This window comes from Pleurodeles waltl, chromosome 7, assembly GCF_031143425.1.
Source record: "Pleurodeles waltl isolate 20211129_DDA chromosome 7, aPleWal1.hap1.20221129, whole genome shotgun sequence".
NCBI lineage: Eukaryota > Metazoa > Chordata > Amphibia > Caudata > Salamandridae > Pleurodeles > Pleurodeles waltl.
Window position 1 is genome coordinate 1,326,603,265 of NC_090446.1, and position 27,730 is coordinate 1,326,630,994.

Here is a 27,730-nt window from a genome sequence, read left to right on the forward strand (position 1 = left end):
AACTCCCTTTTTACTACACTTAAGTCACCCCTAATTTACGGCCTAGAGAGCCCTGTTGGCAGGGCGCTGTGAATGTAACAGGTAGGACAATTGTTTTTTATGTGTTCAATGTCCTAGTAGTGACAAATAGCCTATTTAGTTTCTCCCTACTGTGAGTGCTGCTCCTCTTGTAGGATTGCATTGGAAATTCCCTGACATATGTCTAAGTACTATCGTCTGATCTATAAGGAGTAGCATGGGCATGTTTAGTATGTTTGGAATGGTAGTGAGAAATGCTGCTTTTTGTTGAGGGTGGCTTTTTTATTACTATTTTAGAAATGCCACTTTTTGAAAATGGACATTTCTCTGTGCTTATAACTCTAGTGTTTTGCAGCCTGACTCCAGCCCACTTCTGAAACAGAGTGACAGCTCCACTTGGTGCATACTTTTCAGACAGCCATAACACAGAAGAAGCTGGATGTGACAGAAGAGGCATCTGCATACTGATAGTCATCCTGGGCTGGGGAGAGGGAGGGTCATTCACACCTTACATATCAATAGATTGTACCCTGCCCTCACACAATGGAGTGATTACCCCCTACTTATGTCTGGAGACAGGGCTGGGTTAAGAGGGTGTTGTGCTTCACTTGAAAGGGCTCTTTTGAAGTTACCCCCTGAACAAAGGCATTTCTGAGTATAAGTAGAGGGGCTGTAGCCCCCTGATTTAGAGAGTACTTTTGGAACTGGGACTGAATGTCTGCCTGAAGGACTGCTGGACTGCACAAAGGACTCAATTGGACTGCTCTTCTGTTGTCACCCTGCTGCCTGGTGTCTGCTGGGTGGCATAAAGAACTCATCAGGATTGCTTTTCTGCTTGTTGCCCTGATGCCAGTACTCCCTGACTTTGACATCGCTGGCACTGCTGGACTGCCAGGAGGAACAGCCATTGTCTACCCTGGTGTGCTGCCATCCCAATTGTTCTCCAAGGGGCCAATGCAGGGTGTTTATCCTTGAGACTCTCTGGCCCCTGCATGCCTCTGGTTCATTGCAGCCAGCGTGGGGTAGACATGGGTTCTTTGCCCTGTGTTTTTGGAGCATAACGACTTATGTTTCATAAAAACTAGCACGTAGAGAGCGTGTCGCTTTTCACTTCCTCATGAGTGACCCAGCACGTGAGGGGCGCTTTTCTATTCTTTTTTTACCCAGCGCATGATGAAGCAGCTTTCACTTTCGCCGTAGGGGGTGTATTACTGCAACACCAAGGATGGCCAGTAATTGGGATTCCCCCTTCCAGTGAGGGGACAGCAGCGTTCAGTGACTGAGGGGGAAGGGCAGTCTAGTGGCACCATCCCTTCTAGTTTGACATTATGACCGACCCTGTGGAAACCCCCAGTGGGGCCGCCTTCCATGTGAGGAAGCCACCGTGCTGAGGAGGAGACACGCCCTGGAGTCTGGTGGACAGCCGCTCTCCCTCACGGCAGCTTCTCCCTGAGCCAGGAACAAAAGAAGGGCTTCTCTTGCTGTTCTGTGTGATCACGGATAGCCAATCCCCATGAGGAGGACTGCCAGGATTGGGTGAGCCCTTTGGACACACCGGCGTCCCCTCCCGCACGGGAACTGACCGGCTGGTGCACCACTCGGGTAGTTGCCCTGCGGCATAGAATGCAGGCAGCCTAGATAGAAGTTGGGGACATGGTCTGCCCCCGCATCTGTACACGGGTGCTCTCCCCTCCCCCACAGAGAACTTCCCTGCCATCGGCAGGGGAAACCTTGGGTGATGACCCTGAGGAGTAGTGCGGGCCACCTTTAGGAAAGCCCTTCATACATTCAGAAGCCACACTATTTTATTCTAGGTATAAGGAGCCCTGACGCATGGGTGTCCTACCTCCACCCAACTCCCTAGGAAAAGTACTGTTTTCCTGCTAATAGGAAAGGGGCAGGTGTTCCTGTCATCATGATTGTGTACTGTACAATGTGGGTTTCTCTGTTGTATGTGTAATCGTGATGAAGGTGCCTCATGCACCATACAATGACTTTTGCTTCCGTAGTGGGAGGCATCTCCTGGTCTAAGTTACCGATTTGGAGTGCAGTCTACATAGAACCTTGCCTTATCAAGACCTTTGGTCCTATTACTACAGTTACGTCTTATGCTCAGGACCCAGGCTGCATGTATTTTGGTCATATGATCTTGCTACTAGTCTCGCAAATTCCTGCATTACCAGAATGATGAGTTCTAGGCCGGTCCTTGCATGTTATGCTCCAGGTTTATGATTTTGCTACCGTATCTGAGGTTTACAATGTTTTTGGTCCATGACCTACATTTAAAATATAACATTTATAATTGTATAATTCCCTGTGGAGTCTCTTTTGTGGTGTATTTAATTGTGTTGCTGGTGTGTGTTGTGCAAATGCTTTACACATTGCCTCAGAGGATAAGGCTGACTGTTCTGTGCCAAGCTACCAGGAAGTGAGCACAGGTTATCTTTGGTGTGTACCTTACTCACCCTGACTAGAGCGGTGGGTTCTGCCTTGCTGAGGTGCATATCCTAGCCAACCAGAAACCCCATTTCTAACACGTGGCCTCTGCTCCCTTGTCACCATACACACCCGATGCTGGTCATTCCCGGGGAAGATCTGTCAGAGTTCTACCAACACCCAATAAAGAAGAAGACGACACTGTTACTTCAGACTAGAGAAAATAGATCTGCTGATTATTTTGGCTGGGCTCAGTACAAGGACATTACAGAAGATTTCAGACTGTTCTCTGATGCACAAATATCAGCGGGAGGGTCCATACCTTTCTTCACTGTGCAGACAAAAGCGAACGCCTGAGGGTTACAAATAATAGGGTGGGAAATGCTACAGATGATGACCAGCACCTCGGTCTTAATTAAATCAAGGAAGAACTGAGAGCCATCCGCCTCCTGGTGATACAACATAGATATGCGTTGGACTTAGTGACTGTAATGAAGGGAGGGAGGGGTGTGTACAAAGATCAGTGCATATTACTGAACATTTATCCCAGGCAATGACATGGACAACAGGACTCTGACTTTTGACAACCAAACATGGCACCATTTACAAAGAGACATGCGTGAGAAGGTAGGTGCCCCTGAGCAGGGTTGGTTCATGAACTGGTTCCCCTGGCTCCACCTGTGGCTGACCGGTCTGTGCACGTCATTGTTGCCTGCTTTCATATTATTATTGTTTTTGTCCTGTTTCCTGCAAGTGGGGGTTTCCTGCTGTAAATAAGTCGTCCTTAAATTGGGCAGAATGCAAGTAACTAGGGAAGTAGTAAAAGCTGAAGAACAACAAGCCCTCAATAATGTGACCTGTCATGAAGTATAAGTTAGATTGAGCAGTTGAAAATTCAACTAGAGGGTGGAATGTTGATATTGAAAAAGTCGATGTCGAAATACACAATAATTAATTCATATATAAAAACTAAATCACCATTATCGAATTCACCTGTCATGAACTATCCATCAACCATGGTCAAAATGGCTCTGAGACCTACACCCGAGGTTATTGATTGACAGGTCACAGATGGGGTGGCACGTAGCCGACAGACAAACGTGTGAACAAGAAACTCAAAACAATCCACAAATAGGCGCAGCAACACCACAATAGTCCAAGGAGATGGGACCGATAAAGCATGCATGGCCGGAGGGGTGTGTGCATTCCCAAAACACCATAGAGTCAAATGCCACATAAAGTTAGCGATCACCCGCCCCTCATGCCGGACATCTGGACACGTTACTCACTGGCCCTCATTGTGTCCACGCAAGGTCAAGGCCCACCTGCATCTGTTATCGGAAACTTAATTTATGACTCCAAAGCAATGTCCCACACTCTTTACCTAAAAAGGAATGCTACATTGTTTTACGATGTCCAGAGAAAATGTATAGAACATGCTCAGATCAATTGTACTTTGAGACAGTACTTAGACCCTGTTTCTGTAATTAAACCACCTGTTACTAGTGTTTGCCACACACCTGGTGTCTTTTGTTTTGTCAAGGTAAATTCACATTAGAGCAATAACATCTAGTGCACATTGTGTCTGCCTAGAGTAGGCGCTGAGCTCATCACTCTCTCCTGCTGAATGGGGTGCACCTGGTCGCATGGGACACTGCAGACCAGATTTACTAACGCTTTGCACTGGGTTTGTGTTACTTTTTTTTAACATAAACCAGATACAAAGTGATATGCTAGGGTTTATTATTCAATGCAAATCGGGATTTGCGTTGGAAAGTTCCCCAAAGTAACGCAAAGCTTCACTGCTTTGAGTCATACTGCCTCTGGGAGGCGTTCCAAGGGAGGTATATGGATGTTTCCATGTAACCACCGACAGGTTTTGACTCAATTCCATATCTACAAATATTCATAGACAGGGATTTGTGCCAAAATCTCACACCTCCTCAAGGAAGGCGTAATGAGGAGGAAAGTTTTAATTTCCTCTCTTTTTTTCTACTTTGCATGTGTGCTGCATTGTACAGCACAGATATAAAGCAGGAAAAGTGTTAAAGGATAGTTTTTGTACTGGAAGGGTATATTTCGGCCTTGATATGCAAATGTCTGTCTTGTGCACACATGGGATCCTCCTCCTTATCCGCCCAACACAGTCTTGGCAACATCAACCCAAGCATTCTCCTCTCCTGGAGGCAAACTACACACACCCTCACAGAACATGAGCCAGCCATTAGCATCTCTAGAGGCAGAGCAGATGGGTCCGTGCCCCAGCTCCATTTGTTCTGGGCCCCATCACCAAGCTGCTGAGTGTCACAGAACAAAACAGACGTCCAACCTTGCCACAGACATTATTGTATGTATCCAACCACCTGTCACTGCCGGAATTTGAGAAAAAACATGTTTACACAAAGACTTTCAATATGCCTATGTGTATATCTATGTATATAAATATACACACACACACACAAAAGATCATATTTCGCACAGAGAGACATGTTTACTTAAAATGGGACTCTTCACAATCGCCCTTTGAGGTGGCCATACCCATCTGCAGCCCATTGTGTACCCTCTCTCTAATACTTCCTTCTGGAGAGGGTACAGAGCCTGGGAATATGAGAGGGTGAGAGAGGACTAATACGGCGGGTGGGAGTGATGGGATTTGTGGAGAGCTGGAAAAAGAGAGTGGTCAGAAGAGTGGACGGGAATGAAGAGATGATGAATTAAGATGCTTGACCAGCAGGTGAATACGAGATGAGTGAATGCATGGCTTAGGGAGAGGCGTTTCTAAGGGTGTACAAGAGAGGAGTGAACACAGGCAAAAAGAGGGGCGTGTGGAGGAAAGCCGAATAAGAGGGGGTGAAGCGAGGGGTTAGGAGTAATGGTTGAAATAATGGCGAATACAAGGGAGTGATGACTAGGAGCATTATGAAAAGAGGCAACGAGAAAGAGAGTAAAACATGAGTCACATGAGAGATGAAAGGTGAAAATATAGGTGTAAACAGAGAGTATTGGTAAAGGTTATTTATTTATCTACGCATTTTTATATAGCGCGGACATCATGCAAAAGTACTGAAGAAGGGACAGAAAAGACAAGGGAATAGGGAAGGTGAAGTAAATAAGAGGGAGGGGCAAAAATCACACGATCTGGTGGAAGGAGTAGGGTCATCTTTAACAGGAGGTTAAAATGAAGAGGGTGTGAAAAGGAAGAGCGAAGAAAAAGAAAAGAAAATAAGAGAAGAGGGGTGACTAGAGAGAATGTAAGGGCGATGCGCACAGAATGAGAGTAGGTGGGGGTGAGTAAGATGGATTATCTAGACAGAGAATGAGAAGGGAGTTTAGGAGGGAAGAATACATGTGAGTTTTGAAAAGAAGGAATAAGGGTGGAACGAAAACACAATGCTTATTTAATTCTGTGTGTGATATATAGTGCTCTAAATTACAAACGTGGCGCACAAAGTGGCACAGGATTAGCGGGTTCGCGAATCGCCTTTCTTGGCTGCTTCTGTGCCAGGCAGTAAGGGCCACATGTACGAAGATCAGGTTTTGCGACTCACAAATTGCGAGACTTAGCAACTCACAATTTGCGACTCGCAAACCCTTTTTGTGATTCGGTAAATAGATTACCGAATCGCAAAAATGGTTCTGTACATTCCAAAATGCTTTTTAAAGGGTACATGTGGACCTAGGTTTCTGGTCGCCTTGTGGGGCTCCAAAAAAACACAAGAACGTCAGGAGCTTCCTCTCTGTAGTTTTCTCATTAAGATTCAGAAAGTCGCTAAGTACCCTGTACTCATGTCTTAGTATGCAGGGCAGTGTCACCCTTGCTGGCCGGGCCACCCCTGGCACAACCTCGGCCGGATAAAGCGCAAGGCATAAAAAGGGCGAGGGCGAAGGGTGGGGGCAGGCGAGGGTGTGTAGGTTGTACGGAGGATGTGTCTGAAGGCGCAGGACCGGCCCCCTTTTTAAACAGGACTCAGCAGCAAGGGCTCTTCAGAGAAAAGGCACTCGAGAGCGCAGGGAGGCACCCAGAGACACGGGGAGGCCACGCAACGCCACCTCAAGATCCCCGAAGACACGAAGAGGGCACAAAGGGGCACCTCGAGGCACCTAGGGCAGGGCACCTCAAGACACCCCGGGCTGAGGGCACTCGCCAGCACCCGAGAAATCAGGAAGGAGCTGAGGAAATCCCCTTAAACGGCGAAGTCCCCGTCAAACTCGCGGTAAGGCTGCACACAGATTTTGTTTCTAAATGTGTTTTTAATTTAGCACCACGTGCTGCCTGGGCGTTTCAGGGCGCTCCGGTGCATTAGTTTTGGCTGTGGAAGACATTTGATTCTCGCATAATACATTAACTCTAACACCGTGAACATTATATATCTCTTCACCATCTCTCCACTCCTTTATTGCTCTTTCCTTCCACCATCTCTTTGTACTTTTATCTCTATCATTGACGGACCTGCTAATCTTAACTCAGTGCTGTAACAGAGGCGTGTTTTCCCCAAAACTGAACACTCCCTCCCCAAAGTATACCCCTCGAGGGACTTTAACAGAACCACGAGCAAGCAATTAAGAGAATAAATTAGTAAAAAAGAAACTGACACTGACGCAATGTCATTGCTTAGGATAGAAAGAAAGAAACATTGATGGCCGAGCTCAGAGGATTACGTTACATGTTATTTAGGACAAAGACTTGAGATAGTTTTGGTGGCCGACACAATACAAGCATTGGCAAAACCAATAGGTCTCGCCTATGTAACAGCTATTGGCTTGGCCAATGACTTTTAGCCATGCTGCACAGCAGTGTGGCTGTTGTTCTGCATTGGCTAAAAGTTAGTGCCATAGCGTAGAGGAAAGTATCTCAGAGGATAGTGGAGTAGTGTGGCGCAGAGTGAAGTGGAGTATAATGGAGTGACTTAAAGCAGTGTAGAGTGGATTCCAGTGGTATACAGTGCCATAGAGTGGAGTGGCATTGGCTGGAGCAGTGTAGTGTGGAGTGGCATAGTGTAGAGTGGAGTAGGGTGGTATAGCATATGGTAGGGTGGCTTAGAGTAGAGTGGAGTGTCATACAATAGAGTGGCATAGAGTAGAGTGGTGTAAAGTGGCATTGAAGTGACAGAGTAGAGTGGTGTAAAGTGGCACAGACTGGAGTGACATAGAGTAGAGTGGAATAGAGTAGAGTAGCATAGAGTGACATAAAGTGGAATACAGTGGCATTAAGTGGCATAGAGTAGAGTGGTATAGAGTGAAGTAGCATAGAGTGGCATTCTGTCAAGTGGATTTGGATTGAGTGGTGTAGCCAAGTGGAGTGGAGAGGCATGGAGTGGCATAGAAAGGCACTGTGTGAAGTGGCATTGCATTGTGTGGAGTGGCGTGAAGTTGAGTGGTGTGGAGTATAGAAGAGTGGGATAGAGTAGAGTGGCATATCATAGGGTGCCATAGAGTGGAGTGGCATGGAGTAGCATAGAGTGCACTGGCATAGAGTGGAGTGGTCTACTATGGCGAGAGTAGAGCGGAGTGGCATAGAGAAGAATGCTATAGTGTGGCAAAAAGTAGAGTGGAGCAGACTGGCATGGAGTAGAGTGAAGTGCGTAGAGTGAGTATACAGTGGCATAGAGTGGTGTAAACTAGAGTTGAATGGTGTAGAATGGAGTGGCAAAGAGTGCCGTAGAGTGGCACTGTGTGGGGTGGAGTAGCATAAAGCAGAGTGGAGTGGCATAGAGTGGCCTAGAATAGTATGCATAGAGTGGAGTAGAATAGAGTGCAATAGAGTGCCATTGAGTGGAATGGAAAGGCATAGAGTGGAGTGTCATAGAGCAGAGTGGCACAGAGTGATGTAAAGTATAGTGGCTTAGAAGTGGGTGGCATGATGTAGAGTGGCATGGTAGTATAGAGTGGAGTGGCATAGAGAGGAGTGGAGTGGAGTAGGGTGGCATAGAGTGGATTAGAATTGTCCAGATTTGAATGGGGTAGGAGAGACTGGCGTGGAATGGGGTGGCATTGTGTGGAATGGGAGTGCGTAGAGTAGAGTGTTGAGTAGCGTGGAGTGGTATAGAGTAGAGTGGGTTAGGGTAGTACAGCCACATGGAATTGAATGACAAATAGTGGATTCACAAGCAGTGGACTGCAGTGGAGTACAGTGGGGTGAAGTGGCATAGAGTAGAGTGAAGTGGCATAGAGTTGAGTGGTGTAGAGAGGCATAGAGAGGAGTGGCCTAGAGAGCTGTAGTATGGCATTTTGTGAAATGTAGTGGCGCAGTGGAGTGGTGCAGAGTGGTGAGAACTGAGTAGAGTGGGATAGAGTGGAGTAGCGTAGAATAGACTGGTGTTGATTTGTACAGTTGGTGGGGTAAGTAACCAAGCAATCAATCGAGATGGAAGAAAGGGTGAAAGCAACATAAATAAGAAGCTGTATGCCTGTGTTAAAAGTAGGAAAGCACATTCCACATCCAGGAATAATACTGAAAAGATGATCAAATAAAAATAGTGTTTTGCAAAAATATGAGCAAGAACAAAGTTGAGGAAGAACACACGTACTTGGTCCATGCTCCAAGGATAAGCTAACACAAGAAAGGAAGGGAAGTCTATAGGTGCTAAGCAACCAAAAGATTGAAAATGAGAGTGACAATGAAAAATATAAATGGTGTGCTGTGGGCGAGTTCTAAGCCCACTAAATTGTAAAGAATATGTCTCTCAGCAAAGTGCTTGAGGTATGTAGGCGAGACCTAAAAATATCCATAATGGTTTTAGAATAGACAGAGATTGTTTCCTGGGACAGAAAATGTGGGTAGATCACATACTTTTGAAAGAGATGCATTGTGTTCCTTCTCAATTTTAAAAGCACACTCATCTCAATTTTTAGGTCTTACTTTCAGACAGCTTGAGCTGGCTCTGAATTACAGACCTACTGTATCCAACATACTGTACCGTATACTTCAAGTGGATTTTGTGTGAGCCCACTCGAACCTCTGGCCTATTATGTTTTTCCTGTTTCAATCATTGGCATCAGACATTGTCAATTACACCTCAGTTCAGTCCACAGGTCCCTGCCTCTCTTACCTCCAACTGTTTTGTCCTTGTGCCTCCTATCTAGCATATTTGCATTGCAGTGCATTAGACTATTTTCTTTTCCTCTCTGTCTTGCTCTTTCTTAGCAGTGCTTCACCGTCCCCTTTCCCACCCTGAGCACTCGAGGCTCAATGTATGTGACGGTTTGCTGCCTTTTCCCCTTTCCCTTACCTTCTTGCAATGAGGCCCTGCTTTGTACCCCCAATCATCGCTCTGAATCCCACCGGCTCTGGCATTTGTCCACTAAATTGTATCCATTGTTCCACAGAAAGTCACCACGAGTGTCCTGCAAATGTGACCATCATTATAGTGTAGATTGATCATACCCTCGTCTTGCAATATGTCCCTGATGTATTACAATATATACCCAGCATTGTCCCACAGAATATGGCCAGCACGGTGCAATGAAAGGTGACCAATTATATACTGCAGAAGATTCCTACATTAGCAGTATGGAATGTGACACCGCATGGCACTAGCAAATGCGCCCATCCTTGTACTTTAAAATGTACCCATTGCACTACAGAACATGCCCCTTGTGGTACTGCAGAACATTCCCATTATATTTCTGAAGATAGTGTCCATTAAAATACTGCAGAACATGCCCATTATAGTTCACAACATAGTGCCTATTGTGGTACTACATAATGTGTCCACTAGAGTACCTGCCCATTATGCTACTGCAAATAGTATCCATTACGGTGCTGTAGAACATGTCCATTATGGTATTGCTAATAGTGACCATTATTGTGCTGCAGATGTTGCTTATTATGGCCCACAGAAGATGCCCCTTATGTTACAGCAGAAGGTGCCCATTCAGATACTTCAGAATGTTCCCATTATGGTGCTGCAGAATGTGCCCATCAGGGAAACACAAGATGTGTTTCTCTTTACCCTATCGGATGTCGATATCATTGGTCTATAGAATTTAGCCAGCAGTGCCCTAGAGTCTGGTTCCATCTTTGCCACTAGTATCTGGCCAACACTGTAATCCAGAAAACACCCATTATTTTTCTGCATCATAAGCCCAGCATTGTTTTTGGAGGATAGGGCAAAAGGTGTACTACATCATATGGAGACCGTATGATACAATGAGTCTATCGTTAATATTCTAAATTTTACCAGCAAATGTACTCATCTTAGCCCGAAGCAATTGGCTATTTAGCCAGAAATTATATCATGTGTTCTAATGCACAGAACGTTCAAGTGGTCTACTGAATGCAGCTACTGGGGAAAATGTTAAATAGGGCCACAAAATGGTGATATAGTGATTGGCGGGAGGGAAGGATTTATTATTTTGGTAAGAGAGAGCTGGTGTTGTGGGCCTGAGAACATGATGAGTTGTTTTGTTCCCCTATCCGTGGCGGCGAGAGTGTTCGAAACTGGGCAGCATGTCTAGTGTTTTAGGATCATGACCATAACTGCCTGCATCCCGTAAAACTCTTAAGGATTATCCAGGTAATCTTGCCAAGCCTCACCCTGTGGTGCTGACAAAGATAGCTTCTTGTGTGCACACCAGGTCTCGAACCGCTCACCATGGCTGCCATCTGGATGCCCCTCTCCTGCAATGCCCAATTCCCGCTGGGCTACTACTTAATATCCGCACAGTGCCTACCATCACCCACTGCTATTGCATTTTCTGTAGCTGTTATCTATGTGGCAGAAGCTTGCTGCACACTCTGCCCTCGTTGACTGGTGGAAGTATGTGATGCTTCCGCGGGTGCTATACTTGTTCCATGATGCTTACCCTTCTGCTGCATTTACTGTGCCTTTTTTGTGTGTTCAAGGGAAGCTTGCACTTATGATACCCATGCAGTGCCTGGTTGTGCGGTCAAACAGAAGCGTGCACTGCTGATTTCCATGTGGTGCCTGTTTGGTGTGCCCGAGTAAAGCTAGCACCGCTCTTGCTCACACGGGGCCTGCTCTGTACGCGGGAAAGGATCTTACTGATGTTTCTTTAGGACCTGTTCTGACAAACGAAAAAAAATGATTGGCATTGCCAGTGTTTGTTTGTTTGCTTGTCTTTTTAATAGTAGAGGGTGTAAAGAATGGAAGTGGTGAGGAGATCCTAGGACATGATCTGCAGGCTCATAGTTAAATCAACAAGGCTGGCACGGGCTGTATAGTTATCAGATTAAGGAATAAGATGCCCATGCAAGTGCAAACCATCGCATTGTTCCTCCCACTCGAAAGACCTTGGCCTACCCCTATGGCAATCAGTGGGTAATCGAAAGCACAGCCAGCACAATGTGTTGTGTCGGACTGGCCTGTACTGGATCCTGAGAGTGCCAGAAGGGATTGTCTAACAGGTCAGTGTGTTATCTGCTTTTCGGCTGTTTTATGGCCCAGTGTGTCGTTTTTAGGTCGAGTGCACAAGCGCTTTGATCTGTTGTAAGTATTGTGGGCTTTTAACCACGCCCACCACACACCCATCATTTTCACTCGTTTGGGGGCTTGCCTTTCAAAAATCTTTTATCATCATTGGTAAATGCTGTATGTTTGTCCCTCCTTGGGGACGTTTTGTTGCCGCCTTGCATGGATAATTGCACGACAATTGCACGATTGCCAGTACGTTTGACTATGAGCGAACTTCTTTTATTTTTGTGTCTCTCCTTCGCGCTCATGCTCATGGTGGCCATGGCACTTTGTATCGGCTCCCTTATGTCAACTGTTTTACTTTTCATTTTCAATTTATGTGGCAAGAAAAGTCCAGTTAGGACTTTATAACAGCTCTAACTCGAGCAAATGCAAGACCCATTGCATTGCAAATGCTTGTTTTTTTGTTGATTTACTTGATATCACCATTAACATCGCTTGCAGCAAGCACACATGCATGCAGGCTCCCCAAATTTTCAAAACACCTATACAGCATGTCTTAAAACCTTCTAAATGTTGCTGATTAGCATATGTGGGACACATTTAGAGCTATCTTACTCACTAATGGGTCCACTTTTACGTTGGAGCTCTGGTCTATTTTCTGTCCCAGCCTGACCCTGATGAAGTGAGATTTAGATGCTGCTTCGACTGATGCAAGACTTGCAGTAAAGTATTTTTTTCATAGACTGAACATGTGTTTATTTCTGGTACTGCATGCAGCTGACTTCTTCCTACCCACTGCCAGCTCCTGACACAGCCACACCTCATGAGGGCGCTCTGCCCGGCAGCTCAGGAGGGCCAGCACTTGTCTATCGAACTCTTGGATTAAGCTCCAACCACTCTCGTGGCCTTGGCATAACGACAACCAGGCCCTGCTGGCCAGCTGCTCCTTTCTCCCAGTTGATATTGGAACTCTGTAGTTTATACAACCTATGGGCTGCCACATGTAAGACCAACACGGGTCGGCCGTACAGGTCACTATCCCTTTCTAGTTGGAGTTTGACATGGGCTGTAGTCACAGCCTGTTTTGTCCCACTACTCTCACCCCTTAAAGGAGGTCTCAAGACTTAAAACCATCTGAAATTGCAATATTAATAATTGGAGTATTAATAATCAACTGTTGAGAGCCTTTCCCGATGTCTATGGCTACTGCTCATTTACCCCATTTCAGCTCCTCTTTTCATGAGGCCCTTGGACAGATGTCACGTTTCCTCTGATGCATCAGATAAAACATGGCATCTGTCCAAGAGCCTCATGAAAAGAGCATCTGAAGTGGGATAAATGAGCAGCAGCCATAGTAGTGATCAGGTAACCCATTTGCTAATTTAGAGTAAGAACTAATTCTGCATCACGAAAAAATGCTGCACATAAAAACTGAAACATTGCAATATATAGCACTAGTTATTCCCCATTGATAAGGAAAAAATCCCAAATGCTACAGAGAACTGGATGGCGTTATTTTTAATCTCACAATCGTATGTATCAAGAGTATTAGTCTCTTTTGAATAGTTTAGGCATACGGGAAGGACACGATCCCTTCCGCCTGGGTTGAATTGGTTACTAGTGAAGCACACATCAAGGTAAGACCTATGCCTCTTGGTGCACATGAAGGTATAAACGAAAATACATAAATCTTTTAGCCATCCATTTATATCAACTGATTAGTCATAGCATGGTCATACTTTTCTTGCATATTCCATGCGCCCCACTGTATTTATTCATCATGACTACAGTTTCCACGCATTACGGGGAAAAACCTTCACCAGGGAACTTAGATTAATAATATGAAGTCATACATATTTAAAAACGAAGTACAGAAAAAACAGAACTCATACAGTATCCCTAGAAATAACAAAACTACAAGTAAAGTTCAAATAAAACATTGTCAATTTCATGCAGGGCACAAAGATCACAACATAAAATCAACTCTATATTCAAACTGAAATGGGCCTGCTGCCATTAGAGTTTATGCACTTTGTTTACGGTGGTTTGTGGAATACAAACTCAAGAAAGACAAGAGGTGTGCTAGTTGCTTACCAGAAGGTGGAAGCAGTTTAGTATCGGCGCCTAGAGGCATCTGGGTTGGAATAGTAGGCACCAGGAAAACCGGGGGCCTGATTCACAGGGTAAACTTACACTTTTGTGGAAGTTGACAATTTTTTGATACCCACACATTTTACGAGTAATGTCTACTACTGCGGAGTTTTCTCAGTCTTGGCAGGACCTCTGCAAATAAAAAGATAGGACTGTCCTATTATTTTATGTGCGGAGTCTCCGTCACAAGTGCGAAGACTCCACATTAGTAAATATACTACTCGTAATATTTGTATGTGAATAGCAAAAAATTGTAAACTTACACAAGAGTGTAAGTATACCTTTGTGCATCAGGTCCTGAGGGTTGAAGGAGCAGGACGGTGTAGATGCGGTTCTGCCATGTTAAGATCACATGGGACGCGGTACTTTGCACTGGTCATATTGAACAGACTTCAGCAAAGGTGCTGGAGGGATCACTGCACGGCGCTGGAACAGTTGGCCATGTTGTGGGTACAATAAGTGAGTAGGGAAGTCACCAGACTTATTGGTGTAGAATGGCAATATTAACAAATCATAAGAAAACCGTCGTTGTATCAATGGGAGTATGGTCCATTGCTTGGACAGTGAGGCTTATTTAATAATAATAAAATTTGGGTTCATAAAAAGCAAGACAATTCCATTTGATCATGCATGCTGGAACGTTTTTCTATATCCAGATTTCCCTTCTAGAAACACTTGATTATTATCTCGGTAGTGTTTTCATGATTTGTTCCACAGCCTGGAGCCTTAACTCACAACATGGCAGAGATAATGAACCACACTTCGTTGACCACAACGTGGAGCATCCGCAATTGTGCTGCCCCATGCTCAACCACCTTCTTAAATTCTTCTGTGATTAAGCAGTTGGTGCAAATGAATGTTTAAAGATTTATGTTTTTCATGCCTACCTCTCTATGCACCAGGAGAGACAAGTTATGAACTAATTTGGAGTTCACTGCTAGTCAGACACTCCCAAGGTCATGCTTTAGAGCATGTCCATAAAATCTTAGGGGCATTTCTGGAACGGTATTACAATATTTATTTCCACAATATTCTAAAAAATATCCAGAGATTATGAGGAATACCGCAGAGAATCAGATGGTCCAATTAGTAAGGAACACCCAACTGATAAAGTTCCAGTGTGGAATTGAGAGAGGGGTATGCAACACGCTTTAAGAGATATGCAAGAAACAGTTAAAAAATTGGATACAAATGAATTAATGACTAGATAGAAAAAAGCATGCTGCTAAAATGATTTTCTACCAGTCTTGAAGATCGTTTGACTCTATAGCTAGATAAATAACCTGAGCCAATGTCCATGTAAATGGACACTGGTCACTTTTTGAATTGGTTTGGAATACAATTAAAACATATGAAGAAGATGGATGCTAAAATATGGAAGGCAGACAGATTGTTGACGTGTTCTAGAGGATTCTCACAACCTTTCTGATTTTTAATAGGACACCTCTAGGGATATTTAATTTAGTTTAAGTCCCTTCATGAGTGTTGCTTAGGTAAAGCCTGTAGGAAAGAATGGCTTAAGGAATTTGAATTTCGTTTTTTTCTGTTTCATTGGGTTCGCTGGTTATGTTTCTACAATTATCATTGCATACACTTCAATATTTGTGTGTTGTTGTGTAGTAAAATAATCGAAATGTATAGAAAATGAAAAGAGTAATAGATCGATTGAAATAATTTTGATGCTGCTTAATGGATGTAATGATTTATTTTTCCTTCATTATGGCAGCATTAATAAATACTGTTAACATAACTTTTGAAAAGGTATCATGGAATACACTTTGGATGAAGGTAGATCTTTATTGCAAGATTTTCTCCTTGAGGTGCTCAAGTTCTGGAGTTGATGTATGTAGTGTCATCAAGACTGTAGGCTGTTACAAATTGTGAATTACCTTGTCTCATAAAACTTTATATAGCTTCCTGACACTAAACAATATCTACTGTGGGGGATACAAGACTAATGTTGGAGAACTATAATTAACTGGGGGAGATGGACTATGTTGTTTGCCTAAAACCAGCGTGCTTTGAGTGCAGATTATCCCTGCTTATAGGGGACCCTTGACCTTTTACTTATTACCTTTTCAGTACCACCTGAAGCCACCCTTCCTCACTCAGTAGCTCTTCTGAAGAAACCCATGTGCTTCTACAAGTCTTGACCCAAAACTGCATAGACCAGAGTTGTCCACAAATGCTAGATCAATACCAGACTTTCAGAATATCCACATGCAAAAGATTTGCATATAGTGGATTGTCAGTTCTTATACAGATGCTCTGGACTGGATCTGGACACCAGTGCCCTAGTCATCTTCCTTCAGATTATCAATGTCCTACACTGGTTTTGACTGAGTCAATCTACAGCATGCCCAATACATGTCTAAAACCCCACACTCCTTCCACCTTTCTTTTTTTTTTTTACGCTACAGTGGCACCACCAATCCCCCACCCAGCGCCCCCTTTTCAAACTGGTTCAATAGTACCACTGCCCCAGTTTGCAAAGCCTTGCGCCACATTATATCTGTGCCAGGTATAATGTATGCAAGGTAGGCATCCCCCCGCAAAAAGCCCCGCAGAAATGACCCAGTGAAAGCTTCAAGACTTCCATGCGCCATTCTGAGCCGTCACAGAATCATTTTTTTAACGCCTGCTCAATGCAGGTATTAAAGTGATGATGTGCTGTTTTAAATGGGGCCCCCTTAGCATTGCTGGACTAGCGTCAAAATGTTTGACACTAGTCCAGCAATGCTAAGGTTTAGGGCCACAACTGACGCAATTGTGGACACAGTGCGCCATGGATCAGTGTACTATAAATACAGGGCTTCCATGGCGTCGTTAGGGCGGCGCAGGGCAGCACCAGAAAACTGGTGCATCAATCACAATGCGCCAGTTTCTTCTAAATGAGGCCCTAAATGGTTCCACACTGTTGACCTCGTGCCAAGCTCCCCATCCAGAACTATTCACAAATTCATTGCCTGTGTCATATCCTCCGCCAGGCATCAAACAGGACCCCGTGCCCTACGATTACCCTGAGAATCCTCATTAGCACTACTTCATATACAAGTGTACGGAGAGCCTGTCATCCCCTGTGCCTTGCCTTTGTGCTGCATCCTCTAGCGTCTCTCCTGCCTTCATCTGTTTGCAAATCTGGCACTGTAAGGTCATAGCAATGCAATACAGCATTATCCAGTGCCGTAAGTGGAATAAAGAGGGTGGTGTGTCTCCAAAAGGGGCGTGCCCAAAGAGGCATAACTCCGAATCTTTTCCAAGAGGCATAATTTATGTAATTAAGGTTGTGGCTTATGTGAGTTTTCTGTTACTGCATCCAGGCATAGGGAACAACAATGAAGATAAGCCAGATCTATTAGCTTTGCCTATGCTTCTTAGCAGTATCAAGCAAATGAGTAAGGCTATTTAGTTATAAACAATTAGATCTGAAAACGTTTCAGATCTGGAAATATGAAATTGTGAATTTAATATTACTAAATCTTTGGAATGTGTAGTGGTCTTCGGAGTCTCAGTCAATCCTGTGCCCCCCTTCACTACACGTTCCTACTCGGTCTCTTAGTCACTTACATCCGTTTTCTCCCCACAGTTTTCTGATATCCTCCATCTGCATATGTCACAGGTCATCACCTTTATCGCTGTCTTTTCCCTTTGCCCTGCTACATGTTCTTCCACATGTCACCCCCCTTTTCACCACACCCACTCTCACACACACACACCCTCTTTCCTCGCCTCTAAACAAAGCATTCTCTTCTCATTTGGCATGGTCCGTATTTCAGACATTCTTCCAAAGAATCGTGCTTACAGCTGGCAGATGTGTGCCCACCACTGTGCTCTGCAGAGAGGCCAAGGATCTGATGAGCCTCTGTGACTCAGTGACAGGCACTTTGGAAAACTCGCACTGCATTCATCCTCAAAACAAGAGATCATAATTGGGCCCCATCATGAACACTCACTCACAAGTTGAACACACTCATATACTTCAAGGCGACTCAGTTAACAATATTAGCTATACAAAGCAAATACTCTGAGGGAATGCAATATGAAGTGAAACGTAAACATGGAATACATAATACATCCATCACATGGTTTACCTTAATGGTTTTTACAGTCATTGTTGAGAAACTTACCAGTGTTTTGCTGTAAAGGCAAATAAATAAATATAGGAGTTAGTAGGGTCAGGTTTGACAGTCAGTTTTTAATTACAACTCGGTCTGAAACCTGGAAGGACCCTCCCTACTTAAAGTCCTGGAGCTGTATAAATCTCTGTTAACATAACTAAACATATCACTTCTGGAACCACTGTTTGCTCTAACTCTTTAACCATAGCCTGCTGCACCTTCTCCAGCTCTTTGTTCATTGCAGCCAACAGCAAAGCCTTGCTAGGCTCTCCGTTGCTGCCTGCTTTCTGTTTTCTCTTCTTACAACATGACAGAAACTTCCAGTGATAGTGTAGAAGAGTCCTGGGCCGATTTGAGGCATGGGGAACCTGAGGAATCGCCAGGACAGCCACCTCCGAGGGCCCCCTTAAATATGTATCTTCACTTAAAAAAAACAAAAGTTACAGGGACGCCATAGTTAGGCTCACATTTTAAATGTACCACACCATGGAAATTCCTGTGGCCATCCTCCGCCAAGCACAGCCAAAGGCCATGTGCGTTGTGGCGTTGGGTGGCTGTAGGGGATTGGCTGCAGGGCCTGGCCACTAGCCAGGCCCACGGCCATGCACAGCCTTTGGCCGTGTGCGGCAGTGGTTTTTTTATCGTATTGTAATGAAAATGACTTTACGTTAAAAAAAATATAAATTCACTGAAAAAAACAAAGGTTACAGGAAAGTTTAATTAGGAAAAAGAAATTGAAAAAACACAAATTCAGTTAAAAAAACTAAGGTTACAGGGAATTTATAGCTATGCTCACATTTTAAACATTCAAAACCATAGAAATTCACCTGTTGTAGTTAGATTTATCTCAAGTAACTATAATTTGTGCCCTAAGGTAACTAGAACGTGTACCCTCTCCATGCACTGCTAATTACCTCACAAATTACCGCACTCATGATAACTTTGATAACATCATTGATTATATCAATTTAATATTTGCAGTAAAATTTTTGACAGAAAAACTGTGCATGGCAGGGGCACGAGTTATAGCTGCCCTAGTACACAAGTTTTAGTTTACTTGAGATATCTCTAACAGGTGACTTTCTATGGTTTTATACATTGAAAATGTGAGCCTAACTATAACGCTATAACGTCCCTGTAACCTTTGTTTTTTTATTGAATATAAATATATATATATATATATATATATATATATATATATATATATATATATATATATATATATATATCATATCTGTGACTCCTGTTATTTGTCAACCTCTGAACGCTCAAGTGGCATGACAGAAAATTAACCTGATGAAGTCCTTGTGTTGCTGTTCCAGCACCACAAGGAGGAGGCTGGATGCCAGTGCTTCATGGCTACCCTACACCCCAATACATATAAGCTCCGTACTACCCCCGAAGTATCTCCCACAACGAGCTGACGAGCTACTCGAGGGCAGCCTCACTCAAGGGCAGCTTCACTCCAGCCCCACCTTACTACAGGGCAGCCTCACTCCAGCACCCCCTTACTACAGCACCGCCTTACTCCAGGGCAGCCTCACTCCAGCACCCCCTTACTACAGGGCAGCCTCACTCCAGCACCACTTTACTCCAGGGCAGCCTCACTCCTGCACCGCTTTACTCCAGGGCAGCCTCACACCAGGGCAGCTTCACTCCAGCACCGCTTTACTCCCGGGCAGCCTCACTCCAGCACTGCCTCACTCCAAGGAGCATCATTTCAGCAGCGCCTTGCCTGAAGGCAGCCTCACTGACATTGACACCCAAACCACAGCTTTACATGGGCAGATACTATCAGGTACTCCGCACCTGCCCTCCTTTAATTTGGAAGGGGTAGCACCTACACTTCACAGCGCTGCTCCATTGCTGTAAAAGAGAGGGTAACAGGACTTTCGGGAGCAGACTGGGGCAAGGAGTGCCTGCACTTCTATATTTCCATTTTAAGCAGCGACCATACCCTCCAACAGTATCTCACTCCGGGCCAAACCAGCTGGCCCCGTACACTATAAAGCGGGGGGTAACGCAGGCTCTACAGCCGCGCGGGGCGCCCTCCTTCCTCCCCCCCCCCCCCCTTCCCACCCAGCGGAGGGCCCTTTCCCATCAGGAGGCCCCTATTCAGCCCCTATTCAGCCCCATGTCTATAAATGTCTGTGAGATATGAGAGACCTAGGGGGCCCTTACCAGTTGCCAGGGCTATAAAGGGATCTTTGTCGGGACCAAACTCAAAGGCTCCATACATACTGTTAGGAAGTCTCTCATGCAGGAAGCATTATTTTCTGTAAAACGCGTCTTTTAGCGGGGACGTGGGCACTTGCCCCCTTTGAACTCTTGTGTTAAGGCACCAGGTACTACCACACTGAACGCCCTGGCGCGCGAGGCCTTAAGCTAATATCCGAATGTTTCTGACAGGGCTTCTCACATCTGCAGCCCTCCTCCAAGCCTCTTGCAAGCTTTCCCCCGAGAAGAGGACATCTCAAAAACCACATCCTGGAACCGAACAAACACAAGGCATAAATAAAAGGATATGTTAATCAGTGCACCAACCACGTGCACTCCATCATGTGAATGTGGAAGTGAAAGCGGGCTGCTGTTTGAGCGCATCTTTCTGTTGCAAAATCCCTTCAAATCGTCTGAGACGCCCTGCTCAATATTCAAGACTCCCCAATTTTTCTTTCCTCGTCGTAGCTCAAAAGACCATTAGGTTTCTATTTTTAGTGCAAGCTTCACCGTGTTGGTGAAAAAAATCTCGTGCAGTGCTGGGAAGGGGCTCACCTGCTAGAGTCCTGTCACACTGACAGCACATGGCTTGAGGCCGCACACTATGAAGTACTGTCAGTACACTTAACAGGCACTCAGAGAGATAGCTCACTCTGCTGGAGTTCTGTAGTACCCACAAGGCACTTATGGAGGAAGCTCACACTTCTTGAGTCCTGTAGTACTGACAGGTCACTCATGGAGGAAGCTCACTCTGGTGGGGTCCTGTAGTTCTGGTAGGCCACTCCCGGAAGAAGCTCACACTTCTTGAGTCCTGTAGTACTGACAGGGCACTCATGGAGGAAGCTCACTCTGGTGGGGTCCTGTAGTTCTGGTAGGCCACTCCCAGAGGAAGCTCACACTGCTGGAGGTGTATAGAACTGACAGGGCACTACTGGAGGAAACTCACACTGCTGGAGTCCTATAGTACTTTTGTTACACCACTTGAGGACTGTCACGCTACAATGCACTCAGTGCAGTGCTTGGAAAAAGCGAACAATGCTCGAATCCTATAGTACTGACAAGGCACTGCTGGAGGAAACTCACACTACTAGAGTCCTATAGTACTGTTGTTACACCACTTGAGGACTGTCACGCTACAATGCACTCAGTGCAGTGCTTGGAAAAAGCGAACAATGCTCGAATCCTATAGTACTGACAAGGCACTGCTGGAGGAAACTCACACTACTAGAGTCCTATAGTACTAACGTCGCACCTCCTGAGGGCTCTCATGGTGCAGTGCTCTCAGTGCACTGCTTGGCGAAAGCTTACCATTCTGATGATGTCCTATAGTACTGGCAGGGCACAACTGAAGGACTCTAATGCTGCTGGTGTCCTTTAGTGTCAACATCGCACCACTTCAGGATGCTCACTCTTCGGTGCAGTGGTTGGAGAAAATGTACAATGCTGCAATCCTGTAGTACTGACAGGATGCTGCTGGAGGAAGCTCACACTGCTGAGGATCTATAGTACTGACATCGCACCACTTCAGGACACTCACTCTGCTTGTAGCACTCTCAGAGCAATGCTGGACGAAGCTTGCACTGTTGGAGCCTTATGCAGCCCTGTAGTACTGACAGGGCATGGCTGCAGAAAGCTCATGAGGCTTGCATTCTACAATCCTGACAGAACAGTGTTGGAAGGGGCTCCCAATGCTCAAGTCCTATGGTAGTGGCAACACTCCACTTTCGGATGCTCTTTATGCTGGAGACTTACAGCACTTTGAGAGCACTGCTGGACGAAGCCTGCACTGCTGAGATTCTGTAGCACGGAAGAGAGCTGCTGGAAGGAAGCTTGATTCCTGAACCATTGGTGAGGCCTACTTTTCTGGTTTACACACTGTCTGAGTCCTATAGCACTAAAAGGTCACTGCGCTGAGACATCTCTAAATGTTGGAGTCCTATTGCACTGACAGGTACCTATCAGGGAAGCTGAGCTACTAATAGCTTATCCGTCAATTAAAAAGGATGTCTAAAGCTCGGCAAATCACCCGTGAGCGTCTAAAGGCGCTGTAGTTGCTAGCTGCTTGAGGTGCTCTGTTCATTGGTACAGCCAGGTCTTGCGTCCTTTCCTGAATTCCCAGAGTGATGAGGCAGTCCTAAAGTGCAGGGGAAGATCGTTCCAGGCTTTGGCCTCCAGGTGGGAGAAGGAGCGTTCTCTGCTGTTGCTGCATGGAATAGAGAGAGGAAAAACGCAGGAGTCTGATCAGTTGGTGCAAGGCTTAGAGCACTAGCAGGGCACTGGTGAGAGAGGTTGCCACTGTTACAGTTGCATATTACTGACAGGGTACTGCTGAGGGAAGTCCCTACTGCTACAGTTGCATATTGCTGACAGGGCACTGCTGAGGGAAGTTCCCACTGCTACAGTTACATATGGCTGACCGGGAACCGCCGAGGGAAGTTTCCACTGCTACAGTTGCATATTACTGCCAGGGCACTGCTGAGGGAAGTTCCCACTGCTACAGTTACATATGGCTGACCGGGAACCGCTGAGGGAAGTTTCCACTGCTACAGTTGCATATTACTGCCAGGGCACTGCTGAGGGAAGTTCCCACTGCGGTAGTTGCATATTGCTGACAGGGCACTGCTGAGGGAAATCCTCACTGCTACAGTTGCATATTGCTGATGGGCACTACTGAGGGAAATCCTCACTGCTACAGTTGCATATTGCTGACAGGGCACTGCTGAGGGAAATCCTCACTGCTACAGTTGCATATTGCTGACAGGGCACTGCTGAGAGAAGTTCCCACTGCTACAGTTGCATATTGCTGACGGGCGCAGCTGAGGGAAATCCTCACTGCTACAATTGCATATTGCTGATGGGCACTACTGAGGGAAGCTCCCACTGCAACAGTTGCATATTACTTTCAGGGCACTGCTGAGGGAAGTTCCCACTGTTACAGTTGCATATTGCTGACAGGGCACTGCTGAGAGAAGTTCCCACTGCTACAGTTGCATATTGTTGACAGGGCACTGCTGAGGGAAGTTCACACTGCTAGAGTTGCATATTGCTGACAGGCACTACTTTTTTATTTTATTTTATTTATTTAATGCGTTTTTATATAGCGCGGACTTTACCCGAAGGTGTCAGAGCGCTTCACAATAGGCAAAGTAAAGATACATGAAGAGAAAAATTACAAGTGTGCCTGTCACTACTGCCACTACTGCCACTACTGAGGGAAGCTCCCACAGCTACAGTTGCATATTGCTGACAGGGCACTGCTGGGGGAAGTTCACATTGCTACAGTTGCATATTGCTGATGGGGCACTGCTGAGGAAGTCCCTACTGCTACAGTTGCATTTTACTGACAGGGCACTGGTGAGAGAAGACGTCGCTGCTACAGTTGCATATTGCTCACAGGGCACTGCTGAGGAAAGCTCCCACTACTACGGTGGCATATTGCTGAGAGGGCACTGCTGAAGGACGTTTCCACTGCTACAGTTGCATATTGCTGAGAGGGCACTGCTTCGAGAAATCTTACAATACTGGAGTCCTGTAGGACTTATAGGGTACTATTAGAGGAAACCTACATTGGTTGACTCACATATTCCGCACAGGGCACTGCTGGAAGAAGCTCACACTGCTAAAGTAACACAGTATGCATAGAGCACTGCTGGAGGAAGTGTGCAGTGCTAGATTGGTGTACTAATTACAGGGCATTTCTGGAAGAAACTAATACTACTTGAAAGAAACTCACACTACTTGAGTTCTATAACACCAAAAGGGCACTACGTCAAGGACGCTCACACTGCAGGGGTCTTACAGCACTCTGGCGCTACTGGAGGAAGCTTACATTGCTCTAGTCCTATAGCACTGGCAGTGACTTAACAAAACTGGAGGGGTGCCCTTGCAAAGAACATGGAGAGCCCCCCTCTAGACTCACTCGGGCTAGGTGCTGTGCTGAGGTGTTCCCTGGTGTTCAGGGCCCCCCGCACCACAGGGGCTGCAGGAACCTTTGTTACACCACTGAGCACTGGGCGACCACTTCTGGAGGAAGCTTGCACTGCTCTAGTCCTATAGCACTGGTAGAGCACCACTGGAGGAAGCTTGCACTGCTCTAGTCCTATAGCACCGGGAGAGCACCACTGGAGGAAGCTTGCACTACTCTAGTCCGACAGCACTGGATGTGCACTGCTGGAAAGATGCTTACTGTCCTTGGGTCCTGAGTCATTGATGGGGCCTAGTTAGGTCGCAAGCGCTCTGACCTGCTGTAAGTCTTGTGGGCTTTTAACAATGCCCATCGCACGCCCATCACCTCCACTCGGCTTACCTTTCAAAAATCATTTGTTATCATTGGTAAATGCTTTACACTTGTCCCTTCTTGTGGCAGTTTTGTTACCGCCTTGGCCATCAACCCTGTTACTTGGATAATTGCAAGTTTGTCGATAGGTTTGACTGCGAGCGAACTTCTTTTTTCTTTTGTGTCTCTCCTTCGCATTCAGGCTCATGGCAGCCGTGGCGCTTTGAATCGGCTTGCTTATGTCAACTGCACTGGCAGGGAGGGCACTGGTGGGCAGAATATAAAAGTACCCTCAAAGATCTTTTGTCTTTGAAATAATTGCCATTTGCACATACAAGAGTTGTGTTATGCTTCATCAAAGTCGATGGCACGCGGGCAGAGAGACGCATCTGACACTGCCGCGAGGAACCTCGCACCACTGCGAGGATGATTGGGCCACTCCCCTGGCCATTGGCATGCCTCTGCTTCCTGCTCAGTCCGCGCGCTGCCCTCCTTCGCTCAATACAACCATTCATTGTGCAGCAGGCCAATCAGAAGAAAAACAACGCTAGGAAGCGGCAGAGCTCGAAGGGGGCCTTTGTGGGCAAGGGTCGTCATTGAATGGGGCGTTGCTGGGCCAGATCCGGCCGGGGACCGCCTGACTTCGCTCCTTATAAGGTTGCACTGGATTTGCTCTTGTCCCCAGTCAGAACACTGCACTAACCACGATTCCGCTCTCTGGGTGCTCTTTAAATGGGCCGGTACTCTCCGGTACTGAGTACCGGCACTTTTTTATTTTGAGAGGGAGAGTACCGGCATATCTCAAGAAAAACGTAATACTTTTAATTGGAGAGTACCGGTACTTCTCAGAAACAAGCAGGTACTCTATTACAGAGTACCTGCACTTCTATTTTTCCATTTAAAGCACTGTCTGTACTCACTGCCTCACTAAAGAAATACACCACCCAATTCACAAGAGAGCACCAGCTGAATCCAAAAAACATACACCTACATAGAAGTCTTCACAGAAACTCAAATCTGAAGAGGAGGGCTCTGGAATCGGAATTTGGGCGCGCACAAGAGTTTTGACCCGCCTCTAAATTTAGTTTTTTGGTGGTAATTACATCAGCCACTGTGTTTTCCAAGTACGATTTTCACCAGGGTAAAGCTGGTGTGATTTGTGCAGGCGAAACTACATCATTCCGAAGTTTTAGTCCCATGTAGAGTTGCGTGAAAACACACACTATTAACACATTGTCATGATACCGTAACATAGCCCAGCGTACATACTCCGCCCAAGGTATTGGGAGTAACCAGGCATGGTATGACCACCAGTGGAGACAACAGGACAACTGTGGTGAGGCCCTTTAGAAGAGATACGAAAGACAAATAGTCAAGAGACGCTTCTTGAGGTGCCGTGGGCTTCCGCTATTGTCACTGGAAAGTAGTTTCGCTTAAAAGTCACAAATTCCCTTCTACCAGGCAGTGCAAGGCTCACTCACCCGAAGCGCACTTTGACTCCCGTTGAGATCAATTCACTTTAATGGAGTCTCTAACCTCTGAGTCATCATTTCTCTGTTAAAACAGGAGAAAATGGAGCTTTTGTGCGCTCCTGGCAGCTTCCCGAGGCCTTATGGGTAATAGTGCCCGCGTGCGCTTCACATTGATGTTGAAGGTCTTTGGAGGCCACTTGGCCATACACAGGTCTATCAAACAGCTTTTTCATCACGGCTGCCATATAACAGGCCATTCATTGAAACTATGGAAGGAGGGAGGCACCATGTGCACCGAGGAGGGGGTTTTGAAACCCACAAGGGTTGGGCTGTTGAACATGCGGCCTTCCTTCTCTGCGGTCTCTCTTTTTAGCAAGGTCTCTGGGGGTCTGCGGACTTGCAGCTGGAATTTGTTGATGTTCGAGTGCGAGTAAAGAAAGTGTTCTGCTTCTCTGATCGACATTTTTAAAGTTGGGAGTCAATTATTTTAAAGTTTTGAATAAGGATCTATATAGTCTCAGATAACTTTGGTGTTCCTCTGGAACTCGACAAGAACATGCCCAGGCGCTGACCTTAGGTGGGTTTACAGAATCTGGGTGAATTGCCAGGAATCTAGTTCCAATACAAGGCGAATAGGACATTTAGAAAATCACCTGATACCTATGGAAAATTATATAGCTATGAGATATATCAACTGGTACCCACTGAAGAATTATAGGCGAGTGGCACAATCTGACGGTGCCCACAAAAGTGATGTAAGGCTGTAACTAAATAAAATGGTGCCCATAGAAGGATTGTAAGACTGTGTCAGACTGAGGTAGTACTTATAGAGGAATTAAAGACAAGGCCACTGGAATTATGTGGCACCGAAGTACCAAATTATGCAGCAGGGTTGAATAAATTATGTGGCAAGAAAAGGCAAATTATGCACCATAATGCAGCACATTTTGTGTTAGTCACACTCAAGTACAGAAGTCGGCAACAGAACGGCGACCCGTCAACCTTTGAGAAGGGCCTTCTACTACACAACACATTTTGCCTTGTTGTTAATAACTTTTGATCCATTTGAGCTAGAAACATCTTTTTTTGTTGAAATTTCCAGATTATGCAGCCGATGATAGATTATGTTGCAAATACTGTTATAAACAACTTTGTCGACCTTGACACCTTGACCCCTTGTGAATTGCTCATTACATGTATAAGGGCTATGATGTGTCTTTGTTGGAATGTGATTATTAGATGTATATATTTTGTCACATATTTGCCTTAGTCTGTTGTTATTGATCGTTTTCCCCCTTACATTTCTTTGTGTAATCTAATTGCTAATAAAATATATATAATTATTGTTTATTGGGCTGTGCATATGGGTATGATTCTTCTGCCATATGCGTATATATATTTTTTCAGCTCTTAATTAGGGACCATTGTTTCTTTAATATTTTTAAGTTGCAAATACGAGAAATCCATAATTTGTGGAAAATTCACTGGCTGCAAAATTGCATAATTCTAGTGGCCCTGGTTATTGGGCTATGACAGAATTGGCTGGAATCCATGGAAAATGTATAGGTATGTGATAGAATTGTCAGATGCCTGTTAAAGACTTGTAAGTCATTAACATTATTTGCTAGTCCAGGCGAAAAAACCTGCATGCCACTGACAGAATTA

The 27,730-nt window shown here is 45.4% G+C and overlaps 1 protein-coding gene across 1 annotated transcript in view; it reads left to right on the forward strand.

Moving 5' to 3' along the window:
• Positions 1-6,289: 6,289 nt before the first annotated feature.
• The window catches only part of EMP3 (epithelial membrane protein 3 (MAM blood group)), a 95,041-nt gene continuing 73,600 nt past the window's right edge, over positions 6,290-27,730 (forward strand). Inside the window, exon 1 of the mRNA XM_069200675.1 lies at positions 6,290-6,668. The gene's annotated coding sequence lies outside the window, so the exon portion shown is untranslated. The remainder of the gene's footprint in view (positions 6,669-27,730) is intronic.